A 22,746-nucleotide genomic window follows, 5' to 3' on the forward strand; every position below is an offset into this window, starting at 1 on the left:
GAATGATGAATATTGAAAAGCTTTAATCTCTGTGGCTTATTCTTACTAGCTGCCTTGTCTTAGATCTTCTCTAGAAACATAGTTAAATGGAGAATACATTTTATTTAAATTGCAAACATGTAGTGATTTTATCTTATATAAAGATCTAATTATTCATTCACTAATTCATTCATTTATTCCACAAATATATGTCAAGGTTTTTCTAGGTACAAAGTGCAGTTAGGTGCTATAGACAATGTGAAGCTTTGTAAGACATTGTGATTTAAGAAGCTATATCTAGTAAGAGAGATAGATGGATTCACAGAATTATAGAGCTAAAAGGTACCTTATACAAAGATAATCAATCCCCAATCTGTCATTTACAAATGGGGAAGCTGAGATACAGTGAGGTTAAGAAGTAATTCAGGAATTCAAATCTGGATTGTCCAAATCCCAGCCCAGTTCTTTTTTCAATTAGATCATCCAATACAATAATGAATGAAGCAAGTGCTATGATAAGCATAGGGCTATAATAAAGGATAACACATTCTAGCCAAATGAGAGAAGGGGGAAGAATTTTAATTCATGTGTGATGAAAGAGTAGGAGGTAGGCCTACAGGCAGAGGGTGAAGTGTGAGCAAAGGCACAGGGCGTGGAAGAGAGTGTGTGTGGTCCCCTGCTCGGTGAAGGTGATAGGTGGAGATAAGAGATGGGAGCTGACACTGAACATAAAGAAAACCAAATCCCAAGCAGCTGTAGTGCTATTTCAAGGAATCTCTGCTTTACTATTTAGGGGCTTTTTGTTTTTTTATTTTAGAAGTTTGTGGCTTGATGGGACCTTTTTCAGAGAAGGTAGCTGAGGTAGCTCAGGTAGCATGGTGAAAAGTGGGTGGGAGGGGCAGAGCAAGACCACCTAAAAGAATGAGATAGCCCCAGTGAGGCATGATCTATAGTGGCAGAAGCAACAGAGAGGAGAGGAGCTCAGACAGAGAAGCAATAGTAAGAAAACATGGATCTTGAAGAAGAAGACATGGTTGTAACAACAATGATTTTAGTTATGACTGAAACAACCATCTCAGTATTTTAGATACTCTGTTTTAGCAATAAGTGGATAGAATTGTTTTCACTAAAATAATCAGATGCACTTTGAAATTTTGGTAGTTTAAATAACATAACAAAATATTTCTTCAAGCCTTCCTACTAAAACCTGGAATCAGACAAGGATGTCCACTCTCACCACTATTCAGCATAGCATTGGTAGTCCTAGCTAGCAATCAGGCAAGAAAAAGAAATAAAAGTCATCCGAATTGGAAGGGAAGAGGTAAAATGGTGATTATATGCAGATGACATGATACTTTATATAGAAAACCCTAAAGACTCCTCACAAAAACTACTAGTACTGATAAATGAATTCAGCAAGGTAGCAGGATACAAGATTAACATACAGAAATCTGTTGCATTTCTTTACACTAACAATAAAAATATCAGAAAGGGAAAGTAAAAAAACAATCTCTTTTAAAATCACATTAAAAAATATCTAGGAATAGTCCTGACCAAGGAGGTGAAAGAATTATATGCTGGGAACTATAAAACATGAAAAAAGGAAGCTGAAGATGATTCAAAGAAATGTAAAGATATCCCATGCTCTTGGATTGGAAGAATGATACCATTCTGACCAGTGTGAGGTGGTACCTCATTGTAGTTTTGATTTGCATTTCTCTAATAATTAGCGATGTTGAGCATCTTTTCATGTGCCGGTTGGCCATCTCTATGTCTTTTTGAAGAAATGTCTATTTAAGTCTTCTGCCCGTTTTGTGATTGGGTTGTTTGGGTTTTTTTTTGTTATTAAGTTGTATAAGCTGTTTGTGTATTTTGGAAATTAAGCCCTTGTTGGTCACATCATTTGCAAATATTTTCTCCCAGTCCGTAGGTTGTCTTTTCATTTTGTTTATGGTTTCCTTTGCTGTGCAAAAGCTTATAAGTTTGATTAGGTCCCATTTGTTTATTTTTGCTTTTATTTCTATTGCCTTGGGAGACTACCCTAAGAAAACATTGGTATGATTTATGTCAGAGAATGTTTTGCCTATGTTCTCTTCTAGGGGTTTTATGGTGTCATGTCTTTTATTTAAGTCTTTAAGCCAGTTTGAGTTTATTTTTGTGTATGGTGTGAAGGAGTGTTCTAATTTCATTGATTTACATGTGGCTGTCCAGTTTTCCCAATACCAATTGAAGAGATTGTCTTTTCTCCATTGTATATTCTTGCCTTCTTTATTGAAGATTAATTGACTGTAGGTGTGTGGATTTACTCCTGGGTTGTCTATTCTGTTCCATTGATCCATATGTCTGTTTTTTGTGCCAATACCACACTGTTTTAACTACTGTAGGTTTATGTATTGTCTGAAGTCTGGGAGGGTTATGCTTCCAGCTTTGTTCTTTTTCCTCAGGATTACTTTGGCAATTCTTTTATAGTTCCATAAAATTCATAAATTCCATAAATTTTATGGTTCCGTATAAATTTTAGGAATATTTCTTCTAGTTCTCTGAAAAATGTCATGGGTAATTTGATAGAGATTGCATTAAATCTGTAGATTGCTTTGGGTACTATGGCCATTTTAACAATATTAATTCTTCCAATCCAAGAGCATGGGATATCTTTACATTTCTTTGAATCATCTTCAGTTTCCTTTTTTCATGTTTTATAGTTCCTAGCATATAATTCTTTCACCTCCTTGGTTAAGACTATTCCTAGATATTTTTTAATGTGATTTTAAAAGAGATTGTTTCTTTACTTTCCCTTTCTGATATTTTTATTGTTAGTGTAAAGAAATGTAACAGATTTCTGTATGTTAATCTTGTATCCTGCTACCTTGCTGAATTCATTTATCAGTACTAGTAGTTTTTGTGAGGAGTCTTTAGGGTTTTCTATATACAGTATCACGTCATCTGCATATAATCACCATATAGTTCACCAAAATCAAATATATTTCAATAAATATTTTACAAAAGTATTTCTTCAAAATCATTTAACAAGCCTGACACCCGACCGGAGCACCAAGACCCTGTGAGCCACATGGAAGAATTTACTGGATACAGTGAAAGCAGTGCTCAGAGGGAAATTTGCGGTTGTAAACACCTTGGATAAGCTCAACCATAGGCTGGTCACAGCTGAGGACAGAGTCAGTGAGCTTGAATACAGGTCAGAATTTCCCAAACTGTAGAGGACCAATGGTAACAACTATCCAACAACCAGCAGACTACTCCCGGAAACCAGCAAACATTTATTTATTCCTTTACTGCGGGGTCGCCTGCAGGCATAGCAAAGATCAATAAAAATAAAAGCTGGTTCTTTGAGAAGATAAACAAAATTGATAAACCATTAACCAGACTCATCAAGAAAAAAAGAGAGAAGACTCACATCAACAGAATTAGAAATGAAAAAGGAGAAGTAACAACTGACACTCCAGAAATACAAAGGATCATGAGAGATTACTACAAGCAACTATATGCCAGTAAAATGGACAAACACGAAGAAATGGACAAATTCTTAGAAAAGCACAAACTTCCAAGATTGAACCCAGAAGAAATAGAAAATATAAACAGATCAATCACAAGCACTGAAATTGAGACTGTGATAAAAAATCTTCCAACAAACAAAAGCCCAGGAGCAGATGGCTTCACAGGTGAATTCTATCAAACATTTAGAGAAGAGCTGACACCTATCCATCCTTCTCAAACTCTTCCAAAATATAGCAGAGGGAGGAACACTCCCAAACTCATTCTAAGAGGCCACCATCACCCTGATACCAAAACCAGACAAAGATATCACAAAAAAAGAAAACTACAGGCCAATATCTCTGATGAACATAGATGCAAAAATCCTCAAAAAAATACTAGCAAACAGAATCCAACAGCACATTAAAAGGATCATACACCATGATCAAGTGGGTTTTTTCCCAGGAATGCAAGGATTCTTCAATATATGCAAATCAATCAATGTGATAAAACATGTTAACAAATTGAAGGATAAAAACCATATGATCATCTCAATAGATGATGCAGACAAAGCTTTTGACAAAATTCAGCACCCATTTATGATAAAAACCCTCCAGAAAGTAGGCATAGAGGGAACTTACCTCAACATAATAAAGGCCATATATGACAAACACACAGCCAACATTGTTCTCAATGGTGAAAAACTGAAACCATTTCCACTAAGATCAGGAACAAGACAAGGTTGTCCACACTCACCACTATTATTCAACATAGTTTTGGAAGTTTTAGCCAGAGCAATCAGAGAAGAAAAAGAAATAAAAGGAATCCAAATCGGAAAAGAAGAAGTAAAGCCGTCACTGTTTGCAGATGACATGATACTATACATAGAGAGTCCTAAAGATGCTACCAGAAAACTACTAGAGCTAATCAATGAATTTGGTAAAGTAGCAGGATACAAAATTAATGCACAGAAATCTCTTGCATTCCTATACACTAATGATGAAAAATCTGAAAGTGAAATTAAGAAAACACTCCCATTTACCGCTGCAACAAAAAGAATAAAATATCTAGGAATAAACCTATCTAAGGAGACAAAAGACCTGTATGCAGAAAACTATAAGACACTGATGAAAGAAATGAAAGATGATACAGATGGAGAAATATACCATGTTCTTGGATTGGAAGAATCAACATTGTGAAAATGACTATACTACCCAAAGCAATCTATAGATTCAGTGCAATCCGTATCAAACTACCAATGGCATTTTTCACAGAACTAGAACAAAAACTTTCACAATTTGTATGGAAACACAAAAGACCCTGAATAGCCAAAGCAATCTTGAGAAAGAAAAACGGAGCTGGAGGAATCAGGCTCCCTGACTTCAGACTATACTACAAAGCTACAGTAATCAAGACAGTATGGTACTGGCACAAAAAACAGAAATATAGATCAATGGAACAGAATAGAAAGCCCAGAGATAAAACCATGCACACATGGTCACCTTATTTTTGATAAAGAAGGCAAGAATAAACAATGGAGAAAAGACAGCCTCTTCAATAAATGGTGCTGGGAAAACTGGACAGCTACATGTAAAAAATGAAATTAGAACACTCCCTAACACGTACACACAAATAAACTCAAAATGGATTAAAGACCTAAATGTAAGGCGAGGCACTATAAAACTCTTTGAGGAAAACAGAGGCAGAACACTCTATGACATAAATCACAGCAAGATCCTTTTTGACCCACCTCCTAGAGAAAAGGAAATAAAAACAAAAATAAACAAATGGGACCTAATGAAACTCAAAAGCTTTTGCACAGCAAAGGAAACCATAAACAAGATGAAAAGACAACCCTCAGAATGGAAGAAAATATTTGCAAATGAAGCAACTGACAAAGGATTAATCTCCAAAATTTATAAGCAGCTTATGCAGCTCAATATCAAAAAGCAAACAACCCAATTCAAAAATGGGCAGAAGAACTAAATAGACATTTCTCCAAAGAAGATATACAGATAGCCAACAAACACATGAAAGAATGCTCAACATCACTAATCATTAGAGAAATGCAAATCAAAACTACAAGGAGGTATCACCTCACACCAGTGAGAATGGCCATCATCAAGAAATCTACAATCAATAAATGCTGGAGAGGGTGTGGAGAAAAGGGAACCCTCTTGCACTGTTGGTGGGAATGTAAATTGATATGGCCACTATGGAGAACTGTATGGAGGTTCCTTAAGAAACTAAAAATAGAACTACAATACAACCCAGCAATCCCACGACTGGGCATACACACTGAGAAAACCATAATTCAAAGAGTCATGTACCACAATGTTCATTGCAGCTCTATTTACAATAGCCAGAACATGGAAGCAACCTAAGTGTCTATCGACAGACGAATGGATAAAGAAGATGTGGCACATATATACAATGGAATATTACTCAGCCATAAAGAGAAACAAAATTGAGTTATTTGTAGTGAGGTTGGTGGACCTAGAGTCTGTCATACAGAGCGAAGTAAGTCAGAAAGAGAAAAACAAATACCATATGCTAACACATATATATGGAATCTAAAAAAAAAAAAAATCGTTATAAAGAACCTAGGGGCAGGACAGGAATAAGGACACAGATGTAGAGAATGGACTTGAGGACGTGGGGAGGGGGAAGGGTAAGCTGGGACGAACTGAGAGAGTGGCATGGACTAATAAATACTACCAAATGTAAAATAGCCAGTGGGAAGCAGCCACATAGCACAGGGAGATCAGCTCGGTGCTTTGTGACCACCTAGAGGGGTGGGATAGGTGGGATAAGGAGGATGGGAGGGAGACGCAAGATGGAGGAGATATGGGGATATATGTATATGTATAGCTGATTCTCTTTGTTACAGAGCAGAAACTAACACACCATTGTAAAGCAATTATACTCCAATAAGGATGTTTTAAAAAAAACAAAAATCATTTATCAAGGCCAAAAAACCAGCCTTCAAAACTAGTTCAAGTATCTTCCTCACTGGGACCTCTTTGTCTTCCTGCAGTCACCTAAGCCATATGATACTGGATATATATTTGTTATTATAGTGTATATATATATATTTATATATAGTTATTAAAGTATATATAGTATAGACACACTGTATAATATAGTACATACAGTATATATATGCTATTATAATATTTGTATAAACATCTATTTTCCCTTATCTACTGCAACCTCCTTGAGAATGGGAATATGCTTTTCTTTGTTTTCCTAGTGTCTAGCATAGTTCCTCCTCCATGTGTATATCAAAGCCTTCTGTGTGTATACTCCTCTCCTGGTAATTGGTAAGATCCTTTAATCGACACTTAGTCATGGATGTGCCTAATCAAATCATCAACCGGTATACCTGTCTGTATTTTTCCACCTTTGTTTCCAAGGATGGCAAAATTCCTTGGTAAATTCCATGTGTGCTAGGTCTACAAAATCCCTCTTCCATGTCAGCCAAACACATACGCCAAAACAGGAAATGTGTGGGGGTCAGAAATGACATGTTATTAGTGAACCCACTCTGGTCCCAAAATATCACCACTTCTTTTTCAATGCTGAGTCTTTTAAGCCTTCTATTTTGGAATCTTTTGTGTGATTGAGGCCAACCAGTTTGGTCTAGTGTGTAGAATTACAAAGCAGCTCATAATATTGAGAGCTTACCATATACCAGGTACTCTTCCAACCATTTTCTCTGTAATCCTCACTACAATTTCTTTGAATATATAGTCTTAGTCTCACATTTTATAGATGAGGAAACTGAAGAACAGAGATGCTCAATAGCTTGGATAAGATCACACAATCTTAACCAAGGTAAGGAGTAAAGCCAGAATTCTATTGACAATCTTAGCAGTCTAAATTCAGAGCCTGTTCTTTCAAATAATCCACAACATTGTCTGTCATTGAATCCTCCCTCTTAAAACTGAAATCTAAATAATATTTATCAATTTTTAGTCTTCTGGAATTTCTCTGGTTCTCTACTGTCTCCAAAATTTGCTGGGCATTATAAAATCTTAGTAAATGTTTTTTTAGCAAACTGAAAGAGTTCACCAGGGTCAATAGAGCTAAACTCATTTAAAATGACAGGAAGTTTGAGTATATTATTATCTTTTATCTGTGTTACCCTTCTCGGTTTGTACCGCATTTCATCTGAGATGTCTCTGTCTAAATGCTATTCTTTCTGTGAATCGTCCTCTAGAGCCTCCAGGCAGATTTGAGTTTTTTTTTTTTTTTTTTTTTTTGTTATATTTCCCCTGGGTTTTGTACTCACCTCTATTAATATAAATTAGTATATTTTATATTTTACATTTATTTATTTGCATGCCTATCTTCTTATTGGACTGTCAACATCTTGATAGAAGAGGTTATATCTCCTTATTATGAAAGGCTCAACATTTGGTACAAGACCTGCCACATAGCAAGTGTTCAATAAATATTATTGACAGAAATTGGAGGAAAGCAAAACAGAGCCTGAGAAACTCAGGTTTCTCTACCATAAAAGTTATCATGACACTATTATCCCCAAGAAATCAGGCTCTTATTCTTTCCTTCTTAGTCTTCTTTAAACAAAGAAAAACCAAAAACACAAAGTAGTCTTTTTTCTTGCTTCAGAATTTTTTGTCACACACTTTAGTTCATTCTGGGCTCTTATGACTCTATTCTGGGAGGTTTGTGCCACTGTTTTAAAATTGTCTTGGAAAAAAAGTGTGTACAAAAAAGGGAATTACACTGGTTAGGATTCAGTGCTTTCACTGCTGTGGGCCTGGGGTTTGATCCCTGGTTGGGGAACTAAGATCCTGCAAGCTGTGTGGTGCAGCTAAAAAAAAAAAAAAAAAAAAAGTAAAATTGTCTTGGTTATGTGCCCCGTCTCTCATCTTTTATTTATACGCTGTTAGGTCTGAGCCTACAGCGTATAAATATTAGAAAGGCAATGTGTGAGCCATATATATCCTTCTATATGCCTTTCTTTCCTTACTCAACTGAGTGATATGCTACTGCAGTGTCAGGAATGTCTTGTTAGCTTCCATCTTTCTTGATCCACTCATTCTCTCTCTTCCAATTGCACTTTATTGCATTCCATCTAACTTTGTTTGAAGCTTTTGAAATCTGCTTTCCCCAAAATATAGAGATTATGACCAGTGACCCCCTTCACTGGTAATTTATATAACTATATCACATGCATTTTCATACTTGTAACTTTAGCATATGAAGGGACTGAAGTTAGAGGAATGTAGTAAAATGCTCAAGGTGAGGCACTTCTAAGTGGCAGGGAATTGCTGAAAATCAGGTCTGTCTGATGCTAAATAAAGCATGTACTCTTAAACCATATTACACAGTATATGCTCATAAATTCTATATGAGGTGCCACAGGCTTCAATAGCCCCACTGGCCCAAGGCCAGTCAGGCAGTACCCAGCAGACCTGGAATTAGAAGCAAAGTTTCTGACTGCTAGTTCGGTATTTTTTTCTACTTTCTTTTCTTTTTCTTTTTTTTTTTTTAACATCTTTATTGGAGTATAATTGCTTTACATTGTTGTGTTAGTTTCTGCTGTATAACAAAGTGAATCAGCTATATGTATACATATATCCCCATATCCCCTACGTCTTGAGCCTCCCTCCCACCCTCCCTATCCCACCCCTCTAGGTGGTCACAAAGCACAGAGCTGATGTCCCTGTGCTGTGTGGCTGCTTCCCACTAGCTATCTATTTTACGTTTGGTAGTGTACATATGTTCATGCCACTCTCTCACTTCTTGACATCCTCCATTACTGGGGTTAGGTAGAGAGAGCAAACACAGACTTGGCATTTTATATGATATTTTGAAGGATTAGAATGACTTTGAAGAGTGTGGGAGGATATAGCACCATTAGATCCAAACATTAACTTGGGAAAAGATTAGCCTCTCATCCTTTACTCCCTGTTGTTAATTCACACAGAGTGGGAATAATTGGCATGTTCCATAAAAGGCTTTGTAGATACGATACTACAGTTTTAGGCAGATGGCACTATCAGTGGTTCCTTTTCCAGTGTCATTGTTAATGCATCCTCCCTCTCTTTTTTCCACTTCTACTTTCATAATAAAAATAGAGGTTTATTTAAAAAAATGAGAGTAAAGGAAAAATTTGCATACTCTTGTTCAGGAATTTTCTCTGAAGCTTAAAAAAAATCCAAGATTTATTAGGAACTTCAGTTTAGTCTACTGACTCCTTTTAGTTATATCAGCTCTGTCTTACATTCTCATTCTTCAGCTTTCTACTCCTTTAGTAACAGTCACCCAGCCTTTGCTGATACCTGGTTCTCTTAACATCTATTCGCTGTCTCACTTAAGAGTAAGTCTATATGAATGGACCTAGAGATAATCACACTAAGTGAAGTAAGTCAGACAGAGAAAGACGAATATAATATATCTCTTAAATGTGAAATCTACAAAAAATGATACAAATGAACTTATTTACAAAACAGAAACAGACTCACAGACTTTGAAAACAAACTTACGGTTACCAAAGTGGAAAGGGTGTAGAGGAAGGATGGATTAGGAGTTTGGGATTAACATAGACACACTACTATATATAAAATAGATAACTAGTAAGAACCTGCTGTATAGCACAGGGAACTCTACTCAGTACTCTGTAGTGGCCTATATGGGAATAGATTCTAAAAAAAAAAAAAAAGAAAGAGTGAGATAGATATATATATATATAACTGATTCACTTTGCTGTACACCTGAAATTAACACATTATAAATCAACTATACTTCAATAAAAATTTAAAAATAGATAACCCACAAGGACCTACTATATAGCACATGAAACTATACTCAATATCTTATAATAACCTATAATGGAAAATAATCTAAAAAAGAATATATGTATATATATATAACTAAATTACTTTGCTGTACACCTAAAACTAACACAACATTGTAAATCAACTATACTTCAATAAAATTAAAAAAAAATAGTAAATCTAATAGCTTTCTCATATGATGGTCCTTCCAATGTTTGAAGAGCGTAAACATGAACCATCAAATCTTGTCTCCCCTGGTCAAACATCACAGTTGTTACAGGATGATACAGATGAAAGAATGGAGGTCTAGGAGTCAATGACCTGGCTCTGCCACTTATTAACCATGCTACTTTGATCAAGGCACTTAATGTCACTCAATTTCAGCACTTCAATCTATTAAGACTGTTATAATAACATTTATCTCACAGGATGATTATGGGGATCAAAATCAGCATCAGAGTATGTGTCAAAGACTTGCATACTGTAAATTTGTATGTAAAGCTGATCATGGCTGCCCTGTGCTTGCACACAGTAGAGTTGTTACACTTAAACTGGAATAAAGCACTTCAGAATGGGGCTTATCTGTAAAGGGTATAGGGAGATACTTTGCTCTCTCAGTGAAAACACTTCTTTAGTATGCCTAAAGTGGCATTAGAGGTTGTTATTAGCTATGCTGCTCATCTTAAACTTGTGGTCAGCTAAAAAACCCAGATCTTCGCCTCTACTTTCTTCGTATGCACTCATGGTATTTAACCTAGATGCTAAAATTAATCTTTTAAAAAAAAACTTAAGTATAGTTAATTTACAATATTATATAAGTTTCAGGTGTACAACATAGTAATTCAAAATTCTTATAGATTATACTCCATTTAGAGTTATTATAAAATATTGGCTATATTCCCTGTGCTGTACAATATATTCTTATATTCTTATAGCTTATTTATTTATCTTATACATAGTAGTTTGTACCTCTTAATCCCCACCCCTAGGAATTAATCTTTGTGCCAGTTAAATTTCACACTATTGGTCTTGGCCCAGTTCTTGAGTACGTTGAGGATATTTAGAGTATTTTTTTTTAATAAATTTATTTATTTTTGGCTGCGTTGGGTCTTTGTTGCTGCTCGTGGGCTTTCTCTAGTTGCAGTGAGCAGGGGCTACTCTTTGTTGCGGTGCACAGGCTTCTCACTGCAATGGCTTCTCTTGTTGTGGAGCACCAGCTCTAGGCGTGTGGGCTCAGTAGTTGTGGCTCGCGGGCTCTAGAGCACAGGATCAGTAGTTGTAGCGCACGGGCTTATTTGCTCTGCGGCATGCAGGATCTTCCTGGACCAGGGCTCAAACCCATGTCCCCTGCATTGGTTAAGGGGATTCTTAACCACTGTGCCACCAGGGAAGTCCCTATTTAGAGTACTGAATGAAGCTTCTGGATGAGTTCTACTGCCCAGCTTTGCAGCATCTGCAAATAAACCAATTTTCTTTCCAATAGCCTTTTTCTATGGCCTGCTAAAGGCATAGATTTATTGTCTACTTTTTCATAGCAGGACTAGAAGAATCTGTACCTATAGGTGTAGGAGGTCCTGAAACACTTTGGGATGGGATCTTCAGGGTATCTGGCTCAATAATCCCTTGAAATGTCTAAGAAAAGCCCCATCACCCCATTTTTTGTCGGGTTGGTGGCATGGGGAAAAAGTATTAGGTGGCTTAGTTTTCTTGCCAGTGCTTGTAAAAGGTCTCTACTTTTTGATGAAAGGTTGATGATGTCCTAATGGAAAATGATGATCTGAGAACTCTCCATTTTGGTTGCTGCAATGATGAAAGAAAATAGTCTGACTCACCTCACTTCAAATTCTGGAGACCTTTCCACACCCACTTATTGCATATGAGCACCTCCCCTTTTCACAGGAATGGAGAAGAGTATATTCATTAGCCAGAATTTATTTTCTATGTTGTCTTTCCGTATTCCAAGGATATGTGACTTAACAATTCTTAACATTATCTTAACATCATCTCAAAGATGAAGATAAGTGAATTGGGTCCAACAGGAAAGTGTCCCACTACAGATAGACCAAGTGATAAAAAGACAAAACTTTTTGGGAATGTTATTATTAGATTAAGTAGCCAGGGAGAGGGCAATGAGTAGGATTGGCTTTGGTACTTGGGCTTTAAAAATATGCACATAGGTCTTTTTCTGAGCCTTCTTGCTTACTGGAGCATTTCATTATAACTCTTCCTGTGTATCTCACTCCCTTAATCTTTTTAAATTGAGATATAATTGACATATAACACAAAATTTGTTTCAGGTCTATAGCATAATGATTTGATACTTGTATATAGTGCAAAATGATCACCACAATAAGTCTAATTGCCATCTGTCACTGTACATAGTTAGAAAAAATTTTTCCTGTGATGAGAACTTCTAAGATCCACTCTTGGGAAGGACCTTCAAGATGGCAGAGGAGTAAGACATGGAGATCACCTTCCTCCCCACATACATCAAAAATATATCTACATGTGGAACAATTCCTACAGAACACCTACTGAACTATGGCAGAAGACCTCAGACTTCCCAAAAGGCAAGAAAATCCCCATGTATTGGGGTAGGGTAAAAGAAAAAAGAAAAAAGAAAAAACAGAGACAAAAAATAGAGATGGGACCTGCACCTCTGGGAGGGAGCTGTGAAGGAGGAAAAGTTTCCACACTCTAGGAAGCCCCTTCAGTGGTGGAGATGGGGGGATGGGCAGAGGGGAAGCTTCAGAGCCATGGAGGAGAGCGCAGCAACAGGGGTGCAGAGGGCAAAGTGGAGAGATTCCCGCACAGAGGATTGGTGCTGACCAGCACTCACCAGCCTGAGAGGCTTGTCTGCTCACCCGCCAGGGTGGGTGTGGGCTGGGAGCTGAGGCTCAGGCTTCGGAGGTCAGATCCCAGGGAGAGGACTGGGGTTGGCTGTGTGAACACAGCCTGAAGGGGGCTAGTGCGCCACAGCTAGCTGGGAGGGAGTGCAGGAAAAAGTCTGGACCTGCCTAAGAGGCAGGAGACCATTGTTTCAGAGGGCATGAGGAGAGGAGACTCAGAGCACCACCTAAACAAGCTTCAGAGATGGGCACAAGCTATGGCTATCAGCGTGGACCCCAGAGATGGGCATGAGATGCTAACGTTGCTGCTGCAGCCACCAAGAAGCCTGTGTGCAAGCACAGGTCACTATCCACACCTCCCCTCCCGGGAGCCTGTGCAGCCCGCCACGGCCAGGGTCCCGTGATCCAGGGACAGCTTCCCCAGGAGGACACACTGCGTGCCTCAGGCTGTTGCAACGTCATTCTGGCCTCTGCAGCTGCAGGCTTGCCCTGCATTCTGTACCCCTCCCTCCCTCCCGTCCTGAGTGAGCCAGAGCCCCCTAATAGCCGCTCCTTTAACCCCCTCCTGTCTGGGTGAAGAACAGACACCAGAGGGCGACCTACAACGCAGAGGCGGGGCCAAATCCAAAGCTGAACCCCAGGAGCTGTGCGACCAAAGAAGAGAAAGGGAAATTTTTCCTTGCAGCCTCAGGAGCAGCGGATTAAATCTCCCCAATCAATTTGATGTACCCTGCATCTGTAGAATACCTGAATAGACAATGAATCATCCCAAAATTGAGGCCATGAACTTTGGGAGCAACTGAAGACTTGGGGTTTGCTGTATGCAACAGACTAGTTTCTGAATTTTATGTTTATCTTACTATAGTTTTTTAGCGCTTGTTATCATTGGTGGATTTGTTGATTGGTTTGGTTGCTCTCTTCTTTTTTTAAATTACTTTTTAAACTTTTTAATTTTAATAATTTTTTTCATTTTTTATTTTAATATATTATTCTATTCTATTTTTTTTATATTATTTTATATTTCTTTCTTTTTTTCCGCCCTTTTCTTCTGAGCCGTGTGGCTGAGAGAGTCTTGGTGCTCTGGCTGGGTGTCAGGCCTGAGCCTCTGAGGTGGGAGAGCTGAGTTCAGGACATTGGGCCACCAGAGACCTCCCGGCCCCACGTAGTATCAATCAGCGAGAGCCCTCCCAGAGATCTCCATCTCAATGCTAAGACCCAGTTCCACTCAACGACCAGCAAGCTCCAGTGCTGGACACCCCATGCCAAACAACTAGCAAGACAGGAACACAACCCCACACATTAGCAGAGAGGCTGCCTAAAATCATAATTTCACAGACACCCCAAAACACACCACCAGATGCAGTCCTGGCCACCAGAAAGACAAGATCCAGCCTCATGCACCAGAACCCAGGGACCAGTCCCCTCCACCAGGAACCCTACACAACCCACTGAACCAACCTTACCCACTGGGGGCAGATACCAAAAACAACGTGAACTACGAACATGCAGCCTGCGAAAAGGAGACCCCAAACACAGTAAGTTAAGCAAAATGAGAAGACAGAGAAACACACAGCAGATGAAGGAGCAAGGTAAAACCCCACCAGACCAAACAAATGCAGAGGAAATAGGCAGTATACCTGAAAAAGAATTCAGACTAATGATAGTAAAGATGATCCAAAATCTCGGAAACAGAATGGAGAAAATACAAGAAATGTTTAGCAAGGATCTAGAAGAACTAAAGAGAAAACAAACAATGATGAACAACACAATAAATGAAATTAACAATTCTCTAGAAGGAATCAATAGCAGAATAATTGAGGCAGAAGAATGGATACGTGACCTGGAAGATAAAATGGTGGAAATTACTACTGTAGAACAGAATAAAGAAAAAAGAATGAAAAGAATTGAGGACAGTCTTAGAGACCTCTGGGACAACATTAAACACACCAACATTCGAATTATAGGGGGTCCCAGAAGAAGAAGACAAAAAGAAAGGGACTGAGAAAATATTTGACAAGATTATAGTTGAAAATTTCCTTAATATGGGAAAGGAAATTATCAAGTCCAAGAAGCACAGAGAATCCCATAAAGGATAAACCCAGGGAGAAACACGCCAAGACACATATTAATCAAACTATCAAAAATTAAATACAAAGAAAAAATATTAAAAGCAGCAAGGGAAAATCAACAAATAACATGAAAGGGAATGTTATGGTTAACATAACATAAGGTTAACAGCGGATCTTTCAGCAGAAACTCTGCAAGCCAGAAAGGAGTGTCAGGACATATTTAAAGTGATGAAAGGTTAACAGCGGATCTTTCAGCAGAAACTCTGCAAGCCAGAAAGGAGTGTCAGGACATATTTAAAATGATGAAAGAGAAAAAACTAACCCAAGATTACTCTACCCAGCAAGGACCTCAAATTCAGATTTGACGGAGAAATTAAACCTTTACAGACAAGCAAAACCTAAGAGAATTCATCACCACCAAACCATCTTTACGGCAAATCCAAAAGGAACTTCTCTAGGCAGGAAACACAAGAGAAGGAAAAGACCTACAATAACAAACCCAAAACAATTAAGAAAATGGTAATAGGAACACACATATCAATAACTAACTTAAATGTAAATGGACTAAATGCTCCAACCAAAAGACATAGACTGGCTGAATGGATATAAAAACATGATCTGTATATATGCTGTCTATAAGAGACCCACTTCAGACCTAGTGACACATACAGACTGAAAGTGAGGGGATGGAAAAAGATATTCCATGCAAAATGAAATCAAAAGAAAAATGGATTAGCAATTCTCATATTAGACAATATAGACTTTAAAATAAAGACTATTACAAGAGACAAAGATGGACACTTCATAATGATCAAGGGATCAATCCAAGAAGAAGATATAACAATTGTAAATATTTATGCACCCAACAGAGGAGCACCTCAATACATAAGGCAAATGCTAACAGCCATAAAAGCGGAAATCGACAGTAACACAATAATAGTCGGGGACTTTAACGCCGCACATTCACCAATGGACAGATTATCCAAAATGAAAATAAATAAGGAAACACAAGCTTTAAATGAGACATTAAACAAGATGGACTTAATTGATATTTATAGGACATTCCATCCAAAAACAACAGAATACACTTTCTTCTCAAGTGCTCATGGAACATTCTCCAGGATAGATCATATCTTGGGTCACAAATCAAGCCTTGGTAAATTTAAGAAAGTTGAAATAGTATCACGTATCTTTTCCGACCACAATGCTATGAGACTAGATATCAATTACAGGAAAAAATCTGTACAAAATACAAACACATGGAGGCTAAACAATACATTACTAAATAACCAAGAGATCACTGAAGAAATCAAAGAGGAAATCAAAAAATACCTAGAAACAAATGACAATGAAAACACAATGACCCAAACCCTTGGGATGCAGCAAAAGCAGTTTTAAGAGGGAAGTTTATGGCAATACAATCCTACCTCAAGAAACAAGAAAAATCTCAAATAAACAACTTAACCTTACACCTACAGCAATTAGAGAAAGAAGAACAAAACCCCCCCCAAAGTTAGCAGAAGGGAAGAAATCATAAAGATCAGATCAGAAATAAATGAAGGACTTCCCTGGTGGTACAATGGTTAAGAATCCGCCTGCCAAAGCAGAGGACATGGGTTCGAGCACTGGTCCGGGAAGATCCCAAATGCCGTGGAGCAACTAAGCCCGTGCACCACAACTACTGAGCCCGTGTGCTGCAACTACTGAAGCCTGTTCTCCTAGAGCCCGTGCTCCGCAACAAGAGAAGCCACCGAAATGAGAAGTCCGCGCACCACTACAAAGAGTAGCCCCCATTCGCCGCAACTAGAGCACGCAGCAATGAAGACCCAAAGCAGCCAAAAATAAATAAATAAATAAATAAATTTTTAAAAAAGAAAGAAATGAAGGACACAATAGCAAAGATCAAAAAAACTAAAAGATGGTTCTTGAGAAGATAAAGAAAATTGATAAACCATTAGCCAGACTCATTAAGAAAAAAAGTGAGAAGACTCAAATCAACAGAATTAGAAATGAAAAAGGAGAAGTAATAACTGACACTGCAGATATGCAAAGGATCATGAGAGATTACTACAAGCAAGTATATGCCAATAAAATGGACAACCTGGAAGAAATGCATAAATTCTTAGAAAAGCACAACCTTCCAAGACTGAACCAGGAAGAAATAGAAAATATAAACAGACAAATCATAAGCACAGAAATCGAAATTGTGATTAAAGATCTTCCAACAAGCAAAAGCCCAGGACCAGATGGCTTCACAGGTGAATTCTATCAAACATTTAGAGAAGAGCTGACACCTATCCTTCTCAAATTCTTCCAAAATATAGCAAAGGTAGGAACACACCCAAACTCATTCTACGAGGCCACCATCACCCTGATACCAAAATCAGACAAAGATGTCACAAAAAAAGAAAACTACAGACCAATATCACTGATGAACATAGATGCAAAAATCCTCAAAAAAATACTAGCAAACAGAATCCAACAGCACATTAAAAGGATCATACACCATGATCAAGTGGGGTTTATCCCAGGGATGCAAGGATTCTTCAGTATATGCTAATCAATCAGTGTGATACACCATATTAAAAAATCGAAGGATAAAAACCATATGATCATGTCAATAGGTGCAGAAAAAGCTTTTGACAAAATTCAACACACATTTATTATAAAAACTCTCCAGAAAGTAGGCATAGAGGGAACTTATCTCAACATAGTAAAGGCCATATATGACAAATCCACAGCCAACATCATTCTCAATGGTGAAAAACTGAAACCATTTCCACTGAAATCCAGAACAAGACAGGCTTTCCCACTCTCACCACTACTATTCAATATAGTTTTGGAAGTTTTAGCCAGAGCAATCAGAGAAGAAAAAGAAATAAAAGGAATCCAAATCAGAAAAGAAGAAGTAAAACCATCATTGTTTGCAGATGACATCATACTATACATAGAGAATCCTAAAGATGCTACCAGAAAACTACTAGAGCTAATCTATGAATTTGGTAAAGTAGCAGGATACAAAATTAATGCACAGAAATCACTTGCGTTCCTATACACTAATGATGGAAAATCTGAAAGAGAAATTTAGGAGACACTCCCATTTACCACTGCAACAAGAAGAATAAAATACCTAGGAATAAACCTACCTAAGGAGACAAAAGACCTGTATGCAGAAAACTATAAGACACTGATGAAAGAAATGAAAGATGATACAAACAGATGGAGTGATATACCATGTTCTTGGATTGGAAGAATCAACATTGTGAAAATGACTATACTACCCAAAACAATCTACAGATTCAATGCAATTCCTATCAAACTACCAATGGCATTTTTCACAGAACTAGAACAAAAATGTCACAATTTGTATGGAAACACAAAAGACCCCGAATAGCCAAAGCAATCTTGAGAAAGAAAAACGGAGCTGGAGGAATCAGGCACCCTGACTTCAGACTATACTACAAACTACAGTAATCAAGACAGTATGGTACTGGCACAAAAACAGAAATATAGATCAATGGAACAGGATAGAAAGCCCAGAGATAAACCCATGCACATATGGTCACCTTATCTTTCACAAAGGAGGCAAGAATATACAATGGAGAAAAGACAGCCTCTTCAATAAGTGGTGCTGGGAAAACTGGACAGGTACATGTAAAAGTATGAAATTTGAACACTCCCTAATACCATACACACAAATAAACTCAAAATGGATTAAATACCTAAATGTAAGGCCAGACACTATAAAACTCCTAGAGGAAAACAGAGGCAGAACACTCTATGACATAAATCACAGCAATATCCCTTTTGACCCACCTCCTAGAGAAATGGAAATAAAAACAAAAATAAACAAATGGGACCTAATGAAACTTAAAAGCTTTTGCACAGCAAAGTTAACCATAAAGAAGATAAGAAGACAACCTTCAGAATGAGCAACTGACAAAGGATTTATCTCCAAAATATACAAGCAGCTCATGCAGCTCAATATCATAAAAACAAACAACCCAATCCAAAAATGAGCAGAAGACCTAAATAGACCTTTTCCAAAGAAGATATACAGATTTCCAACAAACACATGAGAGAATGCTCAACATCTCTAATCATTAGAGAAATGCAAATCAAAACTACAATGAGGTATTACCTCACACCAGTCAGAATGGCCATCATTAAGAAATCTACAAGCAATAAATTCTGGAGAGGGTGTGGAGAAAAGGGAACCCTCTTGCACTGTTGGGGGGAATGTAAATTGATACAGCCACTATGGAGAACAGTATGGAGGTTCCTTAAAAAACTAAAAATATTACTACCATATGACCCAGCAATCCCACTACTTGGCATATACCCTGAGAAAACCATAGTTCAAAAAGAGTCATGTAGTGGCATGGACTTACATATACTACCAAATATAAAATAGATAGCTAGTGGGAAGCAGCCACATAGCACAGGGAGATCAGCTCGGTGCTTTGTGACCTCCTAGAGGCACGGGATAGGGAGGGTGGGAGGGAGACGTAAGAGGGAGGAGATATGGGTATATATGTATATGTATAGCTGATTCACTTTGTTATAAAGCAGAAACTAACACACCATTGTGAAGCCATTTAACTCCATAAAGATGTTAAAAAAAAAAAAAAGAGTCATGTACCACAGTGTTCATTGCAGCACTATTTACAATATCCAGGACATGGAAGCAACCTAAGTGTCCATTGACAGATGAATGGATAAAGAAGATGCGGCACATATATACAATTGAATATTACTCAGCATAAAAAGAAACAAAACTGAGTTATTTGTAGTGAGGTGGATGGACCTAGAGTCTGTCATACAGAGTGAAGTAAGTCAGAAAGAGAAAAAGAAATACTGTATGCTAACACATATATATGGAATCTAAAAAAAAAAAAAAAAGTTTCTGAAGAACCTAGAAGTGGGACAGGAATAAAGATGCAGATGTAGAGAATGGCCTGAGGACACGGGGAGGGGGAAGGGTAAGCTGGGACAAAGTGAGAGAATGGCACTGACATATATACACTACGCAATGTAAAATAGGTAGGTAGAGGGAAGCAGCCGCCTAGCACAGGCAGATCAGCTCGGTGCTTTGTGACCACCTAGAGGGGTGGGATATGGAGTGTAAGAGGTAGACGTAAGAGTGAGGGGATATGGTGATATATGTATACGTATAGCTGATTCACTTTGTTATACAGCAGAAACTAACACAACATTCTAAAGCAATTATACTCCAATAAAGATGTTAAAAAAAAAAAAAGCAGATATGGGAAAAAAAAAGATCCACTCTCTGAGAAACTTTCAAATATGCAATACAATATTATTAACTATAGTCACCACGCTGTATATTACTACTTCCTTAATCTTCAATGAGTTCATGACATCTTTAAGTCATCCCTTTTTACCCAACCTTTCCCCTCTGCCTTCAAAGATATTTAAAAATTTCTACCTTGAAAAAACTTCCTTTGACCCTGCTACCAACTCTAGCAATAGAGGAATTGAACTTTTTCAAACCATAGTCTACATGTACTTTGCCTCTATTTCCTTGTCTCTCAATCATACATGGAGCTTGTGTTACACCTTTAACATCAAACTGAAGGTGTTACCATCATCCATGATGTCTCAAATGACCTATTGTCAGTTCTCTCATTCTTTAGCTCCTTTATAGGATTAGTGTGATTGAGTATATTCCTAAAGCTCTCCCTGGCCTTTGACCTTCAAAATATCTTACTATCCTAGATTTTCCATGCTGCCCTCGTTTTTGTCTTGTCATTTCTCTTAAAATAAATTACAAGGTCCTATATGAGTTTGGTCCTTTGTCTCTCCAGCCTCATCTCTTTTCCATCTTGCATTTTATACTCATCATGCCAAATTTTTTTTTTTTTTTATTTCTTGATAAGTTCTATTTGTCTTAACTCGACTCTGTTCCTTGAGACATGATGTTCTATCCCACAGGAGTACTCAACCCACTTCCCCTTCATCTAGCTAACTCCTTACTCATCCCTTATACATTAGCTAAAATGTAAGTTCCTTAAGGAGGCCTTCTCCAAACTTTCAAGTAGGGCTCTCTGCTCTTTGATCTCAGAGGTCCATATCACAACATTTATATTATTTTATTGTTATTATCTCAACTCTCAGTCACTTCCATTAAGCTATAGGTTTGTAAAGATTTGGTCTATTGCCATATACTCCCAGTGATTGGCACATATGATTATTCACTAGTAGTTGTTGAATGAACAGATGAATAAACGGATGAGTGGATATTCTCTGTCATCTCTACTGATTCCTCTTCTTCTTTTTCTCCTCTCATGTATAAAAATTGAGATAGTTATGTCTCCTATAACTATTTCATAATATTGTGAGGATTAAATGAGGTAAGGTATATAAAATAACTTATTTATAAATTACAAAGAGATATGCTAGGATATCACTTGTTATTATTACTGTTCCCTTATTAACAAGACAGTCTATCATCTGTGGTGAAGAATGCTTTCAGAAATATTTATATTAGGACAGATGTTGTCTAAGGGTACAAACCTGCAACAAGTAGTGAATAAGCCTTAGATGTCTTATGCACAGTATAGTGAATATAGACAACAATATTGTATTATAATCATCAAACTCGCTAAGAGACTAGAACTTAATTATTCCAATCACCGAAAAGAAAGGATAAATATGTAACATGATAGAAGTGTTAACTGTTGCTCCAATGCTAATCATATTACAGTATATAAATGTATCAAATTGCAATGTTATATGTCAAGTATATTTCAATAAAAAATATTTGTATTGGAATTCTCAGGGAGTTCTGAGATTGGACAAATTTGTGTTATTTTGATTAGCCAAAGATTCAAGAAGACTTGAATGAGAGTTATGAAATCACTGACATCCTTATGGAGGGTTCTAAGGATAACTTGAGATTTGCACTCTGCAATCTTAATTCCGGTCACAGAAAAATTTTAACAAAATAATACCCACCTAAAGTTATCCTACCCTGAAAGTAAATCCCTATTTAAACAATGTCATTCCTTGTACAATAGGATAATCTTTCTGAATTTTGTTTTTGATTCCAGAAAGTCATCCAAGTTCTTTATTAATTAGTTTATCATGGAAACACAGAGAGACGGTTTTGAGAAATTACCAAATCGGAAAGCGTTTTTATTTCCTTGCATTCACCTACTGTTTGGGGGCAACTCTTGTAGTGCTTTTAGATCTTCTCTGACAGTAGAGTAGCAATGAATACTATTTTTCAGAGATTATTTTGGGGAAGGCCTAAATCCAAGAAGGAGGTAATTTGCCTAACGTCCTCCAGCCAATGCAGTCTCAGAATTAGAAACAGCAATAAGATAAAAATTTCTTGATACTCACTTCAAGAAGTTCATCACAAAGCTGTTTTCACGGGCTACGTTGATCACAACACATTGCAAAATACTATCCAATTCCAAGTATTGGTATTGAACTTTGATCTGATCAGATAACATTTAAGGAACGAATATTCTTTAATAACCTAAATGCAAAAAGAACTTGAAAAAGAATAGATACATGTAC

At 37.3% G+C, this 22,746-nt stretch overlaps 1 long non-coding RNA gene across 3 annotated transcripts in view; it reads right to left on the reverse strand.

Moving 5' to 3' along the window:
* Positions 1 to 22,746, reverse strand: part of LOC309649512 — a 179,270-nt gene that overhangs the window by 31,956 nt on the left and 124,568 nt on the right. The window lies entirely within an intron of this gene.

The sequence above is a fragment of the Balaenoptera physalus genome, assembly GCF_965194825.1.
Source record: "Balaenoptera physalus genome assembly, chromosome: 1".
NCBI classification, from domain to species: Eukaryota; Metazoa; Chordata; class Mammalia; order Artiodactyla; family Balaenopteridae; genus Balaenoptera; species Balaenoptera physalus.